Below are 13,979 nucleotides of genomic sequence, written 5' to 3' on the forward strand. Positions count from 1 at the left end.
AATTAAGCCATGAAAACCCTATGGATTGTACCGGAACATTTTCTGACAGAATGTTGGAGATGCTCCACTGGCCACAGCAATGACTCAGATGTCTCGACCATCCTGAAGATGGAGCAGGACCAGGCAACCTCTTGCTGCATTTTATAGTGTCCCCATGAGTCAGTGCTGATCGATGACAGCTAACAACCCAGAGGAACATCCGGACTGCCAACTTAGGATGCTGTTGTTGTGTGCTGTTGAGTTGATTCAGACGCATAGGCATGCGGTAGGTCAGAGTAGAACATTCCCATTCGTTTCCTAGGCGGCCGTGTCTGCGGGACCCAACTGTCAGGTCTTTTCTTACATGAAAGTGGCTGGTGTGTTTCAACCACTGAACCACAGCGGTTAGCAGCCGATTGCTGAACATCATGCCACCAAGGCTCCTTAGACTTTGCATAGATTTAGGATTTGAGAAGCTTCTTCGGTGGACATAGTCAGCTCAAGGTTTCCTTCCATGGGGCAGTCTTGGGATTAAGAGCCAGCACAGTGGTGGAAAGTTGTGGTGCTTGGGGACTTGTATTTCACCTCTAGAGCTTCTGTTTTCTAACCCATACCAGAGTGATCATTCTAAACCTCACATATGCACGCGCACACACACACATGTTGTAGCCACATTGCACACAGTAAAATATACAGTAAGTCAACAATTTGTGCACTAATCATTCAGTGACGTGACTACACTCTTTAAGTTGGACAACCCTCCTCAGTATCCTTTTCCAAGTCATTCCACCAGCATTGACAGAAGCTCACACCCCATGGGCGGAAACAGCCCTTTCTTACAACTAGCAACTGTGACTAGGTGTGAACCTCGAATGTATTAGCTCTCAGTGAGAGAACACAGTGTGTGTCCGTTGGGGCCTGACTTGTTTTAATCCACATAGTGCTTTCCGGGTTCGTTCATGTGGTGGCATGCATCGGCACATGCTGGCTCTCTACGTCTGAGTAGCTGCAACTCAGCTCTTAGTTCCCAATAACACCCTCCAATAAACAGAACCGGAGCACCTCAGTGAAATGGCGGATTCTAGCGGTGGCACAGGAAACACACAGAATGGACCTGGGAGATCTGGCAGTTCTAAAAAGTAAGACCCGGCTCAAAGATAAGCAAAAGCCATCCAGTGATGAGGATGCCAACAGGAATGGGAACAAGTCAGAGATTTCCCAAATGTCCCCACATGAAACCACTTGAGCATTAGAAGAACGTCGTATTGGATTGCACTCCCCAAGAATAAAAGGCACATTCAGAAATTAATCCTAAGTATATATCTGAACAAGTAAACTAATAGGGGAGAAGTGATCACTCCCATGGGGAAAAGTTCTGAATACTCTATGTAGTCACTCAACCACAGGAAGGGAGAAAATTCTCCACTTCCTAAGGGTACCCTGTGTACAGTGACTTCCTTCCCAAGTGAACAGTACGGGAAGAGTTGTGAAAAGATCATGGAATTTAGTTTGCAAGACCATGGCACGTGAACACAGGCGCTAACATAATAGACGTGCCATGTTCTTGCAAACTAAATCACACTTACTTAGAGAAGCATTGACTAGTTTTACCACATCTCTTATAGATCCTTTACTAATATTCAAGAGAACGTTTACTAATCTTTATCAGGGGCCTTCAACACATTTGTGAATGGCCATGCGCATCTCGAAATTCCATGATCTTTTCATTTCATGCATCTACAACCTTTGTGGAAGTCCCCTGTCCAGGCATTTTAGAGTTTTCCACACTTGGCAACGTCATATTAGAAGGGAAACCTCTAAGCAAGGAAGCAAAGTGCCACCCTTTTTCATTCCCAGCCTCTGCTGCTGAGGATCCACGGTGAAGTCATCCCTGGAATATTCAAACAGAATTCTCATGTCAAGAATGAGAGGGGACCAGAAAGTTCACCCCTACATTTCATGAGCACTGCTTGGGTCACTGGCCTGGTCTTAATTTATTGCCATCATAAGGTTTCTAATAAGATAAGGAACCCGTTTCGGTGATATTAGGGCACTGTCTTGGTGGAGGTCCAGGAGACCTTGTCTGTTCGGACATGTCGGTGACCGACATCAACCAGGAGCAGGAGGAATCTGGGAAGGATGGCAGGTGGTGCCTCAGGAGTTTGGAGCCAAGTGAGCTGGGCATGGCCATGAGCATTTCCAATAAGAGACACGTTGGAACGAGTGGGAAAGGGGAGAACACATGCTCACAGACAGCTAGAAGCTCACCGCCATTGTTGTGAATGGGCTCACGGCCTGATTCGTGTTTTGTTTGCCTTTCCGTGAGTAATCCAGGCATGGTCCTCTGGATTCAAAAAGCACCAGACCATGGCAGATGGCTAAGTTGCTCAAGCTTCGGTATTTGGATATGTGGGCAAGACGGGCAGAGCAGGTCGGTCTTTTCATGCACTGTGTCTGTGTCGCAGCTGCGCTGAGACCTCTGGGAACATCTGTTACCATTCGCTTGGCTGCAGACTCTGGGTAGCACTGGTTTAAAGACAGGAAGTCACCGTTACTTAGGGTAACTAACTTTCCCATAATTCTCATAGTTATTTTCATTACTCATTTTCGTAAGGGTGTCAGGTGCCCAGAATAACCACATCGCGAAACCACAGATTAATGTGGTTTTGTGTATGCCTCTCAATACCACAAACTCAGAGAAAACCAGATATTGTCTTCAAGTAAACAGCAGAAATACATGCCTTGCAAAATGCCCCATGTTAGTGAGAGTTCCTGTCTTGTAGATGAACAGTTCTCGGGGAGATGTTCAGAAGGCGACACGAATGAGAGGAGAGAGAAAATAGAAGCAGATAGAAAATGCTCCCCTACGACCCCTTGTCACCCTTGTCATTTGCCTAGCTTCATCCCAGAAACATCCCAAGCCTGGCTTCTTTGGAACCCCAGGACACGTGTAATTGTGGCAGGGCGACGGATGCTTTTATGGGTTCTGTAACAGAGCTGTTATCCCCTCTGTTCCTTCCCAGCTGAATTTTCTGGAAAACCGAGTTACTCACCTCTGTGCATAGGTCCTTAGCTCAGAGCAGCCAGCGTGGGCCCGGTTCTTCTGCTTCTGGTGGCCTGCTTCCTGGCATTGCTTGCTGGCAGGAACATGGTTTTGTCTTCCCAGGTAGTCACTCAATTATGTCCTAGTCGCCTCTGCCGTAGGGGTTAGGGGATGGAATTGGCCGGGGCCCATGGAAGAATGGCTAATCAGCTTCTTGGCTGCATTGGAAAAGGAGATGCAATTATCGTTGTGAACGCGGTGTAAACAAAAGCTGTAAAGGCTATGGAAAATATCGGAAAAGCGTGTCACCCTCTACATATGCAGGGGAACTGCTGGCATCAGGCATATGCCCTTGAGAGCTGCCCAGACCTCTCCATTACAAATGTTTCATTGTTGCTATTGCTGGCATGCCAAGGGCAGGCAGAGTCTCTCCTCTCTTACTTAGGAAGGTTGCCATTTTGATGGCTGTGAGTTTCACTCGTGGATGTAGAAAATCCCACAAGTTAACCTTGGGGCTCTCCTGGCTTCAGTGCACCGGAAGTAGATCTTTCATTTCATCATGCTCCTAACGAGCAGCTTTCCCCTCGGCATCTTCAGCATCTACATGGCCACATCCTTGGCATATCTCCAGCTTCTTTCCTTGTCCAGCTTCCCATTTCTGTGGGCCATTCCGCTCTCCCATTTCTGAAATCTCAGGCAAAAATCTCAAGGAATCTTCTTGTCCATATTTAGGGGAGGTAATTTGTCCATTTTGGGGGGGAAATGTTTTTATTATGTTTCTTCAAACATAGGAGTCCAACTCCTGGTTACATTAGGTACTTCTGGATCCGTGGCTTGGGTTCGTAGGGATGCTGTAACAGAGATATTACAAGTGGTGGATCTCAAGGAACAGAAATGTATCTTCTCACACTTAGGGAGTCTAAATGTGAGGGCACGGGCTCGAAAGGGAGTCTCCCTCCCTGTCATCTTGGTGGGGACGATGTCTTGTTCAGTTTCTGTATACCCAGCATTCTTGATTCCTTGGAGAGCTCCATGTGTGTCTGTGTGACGCAGATCGCCCAGTCTGCTTGTTCTTGCCTTTTGGTGCCACATCTGCTCTTTTTATATCTTAAAAATGAAGTTGAAGACTCATCATATACTGATATGGACTCATGAATGTAACAGAGAAAAACCTTCTTCCCGAATGGATTTCGATCCATATACACAAGGTCAGGATTCCAGCACGTTTCAGGGGAGAAAAATTGAATTCATCACAGTCACTAGGTCCTTTCTGCAAGGTCCCCTCCCAGTACCAGTGGCGTCCATCTACTCTAAGACCACGAGAAAATCCCATGACCAAAATGCCTAGCTCCCCTTGGTACACACCCTGCCAATTTCTCATCATTCCACCAGGAACTTAGCTCAATGAGAACAATTCCTTGCATTTGGAGGACTCCAGCCATCGTTCAAAGTTATTTTTAATACAATTTCCCTTGATTGTCCAATAGTATGTGTTTGGGAGAAATTAAGTAATTCATCCCAAAATGCGTAGCAACCGTGTCCCAAAGAGGAAACTGTAAATGAGATCTCTTTCTTCTACCAGGACTACCTCTCTTATTTATTGCAAATAGAATTCAGAGAGTTACTAACTGTTCACACATGTTGTTATCTTTATTCTGAACCACAAAATATTTAATTCTATTTGTCGGCATTGACTCAATGACAATGAATCTGTTTGTTTGGTGCCCACCTCTTTCTGCCTTTGCTATATAACTGTGTTAGGCAGGGTTCTCTAGAGAAACAAAACCAGGATACTTATGATTTTATACACACACACAGCATGAAGGAATATAACAGCTAATTGGTCCACACAGCAGTACAGAGGGCTCAGTTCAACTCACTTCCATGGAATAGTTAATATACTGGAAGTCCCTCAACTCATGAGGGTTGCTGGGTCCAAGGTCAAGGAAGCAGACAGTGGAGTCTTCCATAGTACAATGCAGGCAGTCTGGCCACAGACAGCAGGATGGGTCACCAAGAGGCAGCCAGAGGACAGGATCCAACAGCTCCAAACTCAAGCGATGTATACACCAGCAGCAAGGCAAAGCAGGTGTGGAAGAAACCGCAAGCTCTAGCGACTCAATCCACCACGGGTTGGCTGTCCCACTGGTAGTATAGCTCACAAGTTGAGGCAGAGAACTAGCTAAGGAAGCCTCCTGCTGGTCTGATCACCAGAGAGCAAGAGAGAGAGGTGAGGCTTGCTGAGCCATTTATCTCTTTCTCCTCCAATCAAACTGCGACCTTATTATTCCCACATGTTCTTATTGGCCAGGTTGACACAATAAACCTACCTATCACAATAGCAAACTTATTTTTACTCTTTCTACATGAACCATACCATTTGCCACTGAGAAGAGTCCAATGCCCTCACATGTGTGAGAACAGCATTGCTCATCATATGAATTTCAGTGCCTAATTTTCAAAAAGAGATCCCCTAGCCTTTCTTCCAAAGCCATCTCTGGGTGGACTGAGACCTGCAAACTCGTGCGTAGCATCTTAGCACAGTAGCCATTTCTATCACTGAGAGACTCCACTTGGTCACTGTTTAGCAGCCATCTCTGCTTATGCTGACCTTCGTGATTTGTGGCCCCAATACCACTTCATGGAACAGACGGCCTTGCAAACTCTTTTGTAGATGCTGCCTTCTCAACCATAAAGTCTGCCCTACAAGTCAGTGCACCTGCTTCATATTTTCATACACTAGACACACCCTGGACCTCTACCCCTGTACTTCTGCCGAAGGGACTTGACTATGGAGTGTCTGCTCATTGAAAAAAGAACCTAGTGTTTATTTCATGATATCCCCCCTCCGAAGCAAGTGTTCTAGACATTGTTTCTGCTTCACTCCCCTCCAACATTCATGCTAACAAAGTTTTGTTTTCAGAGAGCACTTCTCCTAAAATATTCAGAGTGCTTTGAACATTATCCATCCTGCAATGTGCCTCCGAAGTCAGTGGGTGGTTAGTATTTTTATCCCCCTTTTATTAAAGTGGAGGCAGAATTCACTGTGCAAGGGCTCTCTGGAAAGCAGGGCAATATAGACTTTGCTAATCTAGGCTCTTCCCCATGACTGGCCACCACCAACCGCTCCCAGGAGTACTGTGCTTGGGAGCGTTGCATTGGTAGGAAGGCTCGTGTGCATGCATCCCAATGGCTTCTAAGAGAGCTTGTGCCTGGAATGAGTAGTCTCAATAGAAATGGAATGAGCCTGACCAGAAAAGAGAAACACATTTAGACCTTATCTATCCTTTTGCGCCCAAGTCAAATGCCAGTTCTCCTAAAAAAAAAAAATCCATTCTTCTGGATACAGCTCACAGTGATTTATCCATTTATTCTTCTGAATGTATAGAACCCATGTCCGATTCACCTCTGTGGTAGTTCACCTGGTGCTACAAACACAGGGAATGTTCGTCAAAGGTGGTCCAGACTGGAATGGAAAGAGTTAGCCTCTCGCTTACAACTGCCTCGGATCCAGGTTGCTGCTGTCATTGGGAGGCCACAGCTCGCTTGGATGATTCCTCAGAGAAGAGAGACATTGGTTTCCGTCTCACCTTGCATCGTCTCCACCACACCCGAGACAGCAGGGAATATCTGTCTCTCGCTCAGACCAACTGTTGAATATGATACCTAGGAACGTCTCATCTACACAGACAGTGCATCAACAACGTCTCTGAGAGGCCACCGTCCAGCTTCTCCTTCTTCAAACCATTTTATCCTTCATCTTTTGGCTGTCTTCACAGGAGTATCTTAGGCATTAGATGCATCCCATCTGCCCCCCAAAGGATCTGTACTATGCTGATGAAAGGGTCTTTGAGAATTGCTTGTTAAAAATAGGTATTGCTGATTCTCCAGTTGCCCCCTGCGTTTCCTTTCCCCTGGTTTCCTTAGATGTCTCTTAAAGGTGCTAATAAAGCCCGCAAAACATCGGTAATGGAAAGGAAAGGAGAGCAGATTCTTTTTGTCATGAGAGTGAACTGTGAGTCATACCTTCTGACTCACTGTGCACATACAAAGGAAGCCAATCCATGGGGGTGCACTCTAATGGGGTGTTTCTGTGGTGACTCACGCAGGCCTGGAGCCAGCCAAACAAGTCTATTTTTAAATCTGGGAGGGTGCGCATCCTGGTACAATATGAAGAGGAGTCCTACACCCCCATGCTTATTTTAGACCAGGCACTAAAGTGTGTGGGCATGGTCTCCACAGATCCCCCACAGTCCTGCTTTGTTTTGTCAGTAGAGAGGGGGTGTTTAATGATTGACGGGCACAGGCATAAATGTAAGATTTCAAGTGCCATCATCCAGTACAATGGGATGACATTTAAGAGACTTAAATATGTTGTGGCTTCAATATTTTAGGCCCACTGGGCAAAGATGACTTCCCCTGTAACCAGGCATTGCACCAACCGCTATCGAAGGAGCCCTGGAAACAGAGCATTTAGGTGCATGGCTGCTCACAAAAAGGTTGGTGGTTTGACTCTACCAGCTGCTTGCTGTGGAAAACCGTGGCTGCCTGCTTCTGTAAAGATTTGCAGTCTTGCAAACCTTGTGGGGTTACAAGTTCTGCTCTGCCATGTAAGGGGGCTGTGAGTCAGAATCAACTCAATGGCCCTGGGTTTCCTTTTTTATTTTGACTTATTATTTATAAGACATCCCTAGGTGGTGCAAAGGGTTAACGCATTCTGCCGCTAACCAAAGTCTACTCGCCGGCACCTTGAAAGAAAGGTCTGGTGACCTAGTTCTGAGAAATCAGCCACTGGAAACCCAACGGAATGCAGTTCTAGACTGATGCACATGGGGTCGTCATGAGTTAGAATGCGCTCTGTGGCGATTGCTGTACTGTTCGTTCGGAATGGTGGTAAGTGCTAAGGATGACAAACAGAAGGCACGGTCCTTTCCTTCTGGATTAAAGAGTTTTTGAGGGGAGAAGTAAAAGAAGTGGGAGAATTGGAAAAGTGGCCGAGGGTGATAGGGAACTCTTAGAAGGGGGTCGTTATGTTAGGGTGGGTTCTCTAGATAAGCAGAACCAGGGACATTTGGATGTGGAAGTATGTGGAAGGAGGCTTCTCTCAAGAAATGGCTCACTCAGTTGTACAAGTTGATAAGTCAGTCTGCATTTCCAGTTCAAGGTCATGAGTCAGATGTTACCTGAAGGCTTCACCTGACTCCTTTAGTTGCAGGGGTTGATGAGCAAAAAGTAGACAATGAAAGAGGAAGTCCAAGACCTGCCAAACAAATCCAACCACTGACGGCTCCTTGGGTTGGCAGGCCATTGCAAATCAGCTGCAGGACCCAACAGTAGAAGTGAGCTGGTCTCCACACTACCTATACTAGGAAGCAGCCACACCCTGAAGGAAACCTCCCTCAGTCCTATCAGAACTTTGATCAGATCAAGGAGGTCTATTCTCCCTGCAAGGGACTGGCTGCTCCCGGAAGATCCCATCACAGAGTTGACCACACTAGGTTAGGTCAGATCAGGTCAGGGGGGAAGCCTGGCCAAACTAAGTTGACAAAGAAATTATCAATGATAGGAAGAAAAGGACTCCTGAGAGCAGCGGTCCTCAACATGTTAGGTCATGATCCCTTTGGGGTCGAATGACCCTTTCACAGGGGTCGCCTAAGACCATCAGAAAACACAACGGTTTCACAATATATAATTACAAATTGTTTTGTAATACAGATATATACATTCTGATTCATAACAGTAGCAATATTACAGTTAGGAAGTAGCAATGAAAATAATTTTATGGTTGGGGCTCACCACAACATGAGGAAGTGTATGAAAGGGTCACAGCATTAGGACGGTCGAGACCCACTGCCTGAGAGCAATTGCACTGTCTCGAAGGACCTGTAGGAGCCATCGCTGAGAGCAATGGGATGCAGAAGGAGGGCAGGGCGAGGGAACAGCATTTGTAAAGCCTAGACCTCTTCCAGAGAGTCTACAGGCTTTTCAGTTGTGCACTTTTGTTTGTAATATTTTGAAAGGGTATTTTCTGCTCCCTTGACCAATGAATTCTAGATTTTTCATTTTGCAAACGGGGCCCCAAATCTGACTCATGCAAGCCAGGCAGGGTCTGCATTGTGGTCAGGTGTTAGGGGGGTTGAACTTGATCTTAAGGCGGTGGGGAGCCACTGTAGGAATTCAGCAGAGAAGGCATGATTCTCACTGGCAGTGACCGCGTGTATGCCAAGGCGGAACCGCACTCCATGGCGTTGACCGGGGCTGAATTTTCAGAAGGAGACCACTGGTCGTTCTTCCCAGGCAGCTCTGGGTAGACTTGAAACTCAGCCTTTCTATTGGTAACTGGACACTGTAATTGTTGATACCACCCACAAATGGATGCTAACGAGCGGTGGGAGACAGGGCTCAGTTTTGAGGTTCAGAGACCAGTTTGGAGCCTTTTGGTATCGTCTTGGAGAGCAGGGAGGGGCATGGGAACCAAGAGCAGGGGTCATGGAAGAGCAAAGAATAAGGTCCACTGAGCATGTGGAGGCTCACCTGGGCAAATGACAGTCTGGGAGAGGAAACCGGTCCATTGGAATCAGCCACGGAGATCATGATGGGTTCGCTTTGGGTCACTTTGAGCCTGGGGTCTCGAAGGCACAAGTGTGGGAAAGAGTTAGGTGTTGAAGCTAAGAGAAAGACCTGAGCTTGAGGAAGACCATGGATCCCTGTGAACTTGGAAACCACAAGACCAATGGACTTTCTCTAGAGCGGTGGTTCTCAACCTTCCTAATGCCACAATCTAATACAGTTCCTCATGTGGTGGTCACCCCCCAACCATAAATTTATTTTCGTTGCTACTTCATCGCTGTCATTTTGCTACTGTTAGAAGCGGGGGACCCCTGCGAAAGGATCGTTCGACCCCAAAAGGGGTCATGACCCACAGGTTGAGAGCCACTGCCCTAGAACAAAAGTAAGGAGGAGAGGAGGATGCGTCCAGAGCCCTGGTCAGGAGAAAACAATGACAGAGAAAGGCGTCCATGAGAAAGGATGAGCAGGAGTTTCCTAGCAAAGAACACCTGGTTGGTAAAATAGAAGGTGAGTGAAAGCAAGGGAGATCCTCCTCAAGATAGACTCCACACACTTCCCTGGCAGGGGAGAGACCATGGTCACGAAGGGGGTTTTCCCATGGCGAGGCTTGTCCATTGCACTCCGGATGTGCTGACCCCTGCGGTTTCCCCAAAGGTGGGAAACTCAACTGCAGAATTTGTGGTAGTGGGGAAAAGAAAGAAAGATAGACGGCCACAATAGACCGAGCAGTAGACCCACATACACTAATGAGCATAAACATGGCGCAGGACTGGGGACGTTGTGTGAAGTCACGGTGATGTGGAGCCCACTCAGCAGCACCAAAGGAGAGTAGTAAGATTATGTGTCAAGACTCACTGCCATCAATGCTGACTCATAGCCACCCTCTGGGACAGGGGAGAAGTGTCTGAGACTGTAACTCTTTACAGGAATAGAAAGCCTCATCTTTCTCTTTCAGGATGGCTCCCACTTTGGTTAGCAGCCCAACGCTTGCCCCACTATGCCACCAAGGCTCCTGGGGATCAGGACTCTACAACTGCTCCTGGCCATGGAGTCGACACCATAGTGACCCTGTAAGACAGGGGAACTTTCTGAGCCTGGAACTCTTTACAGGAGTAGAAAACCCCAGCTCTCTCCCAAGCAGCCGCTGGTGGTTTCAAACTATGGACCTTGCAGGTCACAGCTTAACATGTAACCAACTGAGCCATCACAGCTCCGAGCTGCTATCATGGCCAGAAAAATAAAATGAACTCTGTGTCTCTTCTCTAGTGGTAGAGGGCCATCATTTAACTCTCTTCCCTCTGCGGCTTTGCTCACAAATGAATGTGAGCACTAGCAAATAAGTTTGTCCGGCTCTGAGTGATTACACACACTAAACATTACGCATGTCCTTCCTACGTAGCTATGGTTTTGAGAAGAGGAGCCCTGGTAGGAGACAGTGGGTTAAGGGTGCATCTGCTAACACCAAGATCAGTAGTTTGAACCCTCTATCTACCCCGTAGGGGAAATATGAGACTTCCATAAAGACTGTAGCCTTGGGAGGTCTGTGGAGCAGATGTGCTCTGTCCTATAAGGTCTCCTCTGTATTAGGCTGTGTCGTCTGGAGAAACAAAACCAGTGGGACTCATATATGCATAAGAAAGAACTTGATATCCAGAAGTAATCTTATATCAAGAAGGCATGCCCACCCCCCACCGCCGTCCCACTTAAGTTCATGGGGTCAGAGGTAAGTCGGCTAGAGCCCTCTTCAGATGGTGATGATGCAGACAGGTGGATCAAGTTGCAAGCAGACCATGGGCTGGTGGATGCAGAGTTTTGTAGATCCAAGGGCAGTGGAAGCATGGCAGCGGGCAGACCTCTCAGTGTCAGGTGACACCCACGAGGCCACCCCTGAGGACAGGCACAGAGTCCCAGCAAGCAGAAAGGCAAAGGGGCAGAGTGAGAAAGGAGGGGTCCCATTGTATCTCTTATCAAAAGGCCACCCCTCCCCAGAGGCATCATTAGGCTGTGACTGATCTGCAGGCTGGACTCCACCCCTCCACAAGCACACGTTGACATAACCGCTAATTGCCATAGTCTCTATTACAGTGGCTCTCAACCTTTCTCCTGCCGTGACCCTTGAATACAATTCCTCATGGTGTGCTGACCCCAATCATAAAACTCTTTTCATTGCTACTTCATGAATGTAATTTTGCTACTGTTATGAATTCTAATGTCAATATCTGATATGCAGGATGTATTTTCATTGTTACAAATTGAACATAATGTAAGCATGCTGATTAATCACAAAACAATATGTAATTATATATTGTGAAATCTTTATTTCTAATTACAAGTAAATGAAATGTTGTCTTGGAGCATGGTGTAGCAGGGGTAACAGCTGTCATGCATGTACTCGTATGTGGCACATCTGCATGTGGGTGGATGCACCTGGAGACTGATAGAGGAGCGGTGTCTTGGTTTCTAAGACCATGAGAAATATGTTCCCTGTTTGTCTTAGGCGACCACTGTGAAAAGGTCATTCTACCCTCAAAGGGGTTGCGACCACAAGTTGAGAACCGCTGCTCTATTAGAATCCACTCCAAACAGCAGACATGGCTTTGGTTTGGGTTACAATGGGATAGCTTATCATTTTATATTGTAAAAACTATCTGAGATGTCCTGGGTCACTTATATGTGTAAAAAAAATAACTACTGTAACCCAAAAAAGCTAATTTTTTAGAGAATCAGACAAATTTTAAAAGTGAAAGATCCAGAATGCATGTGTCAAGGGAGAGAAAGAAAAAACTTGCAAAATATTGGGAACAAAATTCAGGAATAAAAAGTAAAAGATAAAAAGACCCTCTCAGCTCTGTAGGGGAATATGTCTGAGAGAGTTAGCTTCATTTATACAGAAGGAAGATTCAAGAATTTCCTTCAGACTCTTATTCCTGAGGTTAAAAGCCTTTTATTTTTAGTCACACCTTAGGTTTTGGACTGGGCAGGGACAGATTACCCAATAAGCAAGGTCCTCGTGGGCTTAACTGTGTTTACTTTCTCAGGCGTAGTGCACAATTGCGTGTATGGTGAAAGAAAGACGCGGTAATGCCCGTGTTTGCTGTAATCAGATGCTTCCAGTGTCCGACACACCCGCGTGTGTGCAGCTCCTGCTGCTGTAACCAGGTGTACACGGTGTTGACTGGTGGCTCTGTCCCTGTATTCGAGACGAGTGTTTGCGTGGACTCTTACCTCAAGCAATTTATTTTAGGTGAAAGTTTAACAAGAGAGGGAGGGCAACCAGTTAACTTCAACTGGAGGCAAAGTTGGTTTTTGTTTTTTTTAATGAACAACCACCTGAAGATACAGGGATTGTATATAGACTTGAGGGCTTAATTCTCATTATAAATCAGCAAGATCAAGGGGGAGACATTGCAAACATTTCAGTATAAGAACTACCCACCCAACTTCATCCCTCAAAAGAGCACAGTGTCATCAAATCGGTTCCAACTACAGCAGCCTCTACAGGGGCTGTGGCTGTGCATCTTTCCAGGAGCTGACAGCCTCCTCTGTGTCCTGTGGCGCTGCTGTTGTGTTGGACAGTCAGCCGTCCAGGGCTTACCCAGCAGTGCCAGTTAAAACAAACAAAATAAAACTTTACCCATCCATTTAAGACTGAATTCTTTACAAACCCACATGTCTAAGACAGAGTCTACGCACACATCAGCCCCAGAGGCCCAGAAACAAGAACTCCATGTTTCATTCCTGGGAACACCAATTAGCCTACAATGCTGTGTAGGATGGGAAAATCTTATTAAAGCAGTAAGAGGAGTTTAAACCTAACTTCTACTACTGCTTCTTTATGGTGCAAAGAATTTTTTGTCAACTGCAAAGCAAGTTAATATATAGGCTAGCAGTACTTTCAAGAAGCAGCCTTGGTGACTGTTGAGTAAGCATTGGACTGCTAAGCCTGGTTGGCTGTTCAAATCTACTAGCTGCTCAGACTGAGAAAGAAGAGGCTGTGTAGATATTATATTTGGGCTACTAATTGCAAGGGTAGCAGTTAGTTCTAAGTCCCCAGCATTCCTCAGGAGAGAGGTAAGCCTTTCTGCTCTCATAAAAATGTACAGCCTCTGAACCCCTGTGAGGGGTCACTAGGAGTGAGGACCACTCAATGGCAGTGATCTTTAAGACAATGTGATCGATCTTAAGCAAACCCTAGTGCTTACGCTAGTTCACACTCCAAAGTATTTCCCACAAGACTACCAAATCATTAACCCACCTCCAAGACCATTCCAGTGAAATAACGTTATCTATCTAATCATTCGCCCTCCACACACACAAGGGGCTTCAGAAATCTGTGGGCAGAGGGCGAGGAAAGGTGGGGGTTGGTGGTGGAGTTAAAGGATCAGGG

The 13,979-nt window shown here is 46.4% G+C and overlaps 1 protein-coding gene and 1 non-coding gene across 2 annotated transcripts in view; both read left to right on the forward strand.

The window, feature by feature from the left end:
* The window catches only part of ELMO1 (engulfment and cell motility 1), a 673,946-nt gene that overhangs the window by 439,471 nt on the left and 220,496 nt on the right, over positions 1–13,979 (forward strand). The gene's annotated exons all lie outside the window — the stretch shown is intronic.
* Positions 10,142–10,308, forward strand: LOC142457394 (U1 spliceosomal RNA). The gene has a single exon (XR_012786147.1). It is a non-coding gene; the product is annotated as a U1 spliceosomal RNA (small nuclear RNA).

Source organism: Tenrec ecaudatus, chromosome 9, assembly GCF_050624435.1.
Source record: "Tenrec ecaudatus isolate mTenEca1 chromosome 9, mTenEca1.hap1, whole genome shotgun sequence".
Classification (NCBI taxonomy): domain Eukaryota; kingdom Metazoa; phylum Chordata; class Mammalia; order Afrosoricida; family Tenrecidae; genus Tenrec; species Tenrec ecaudatus.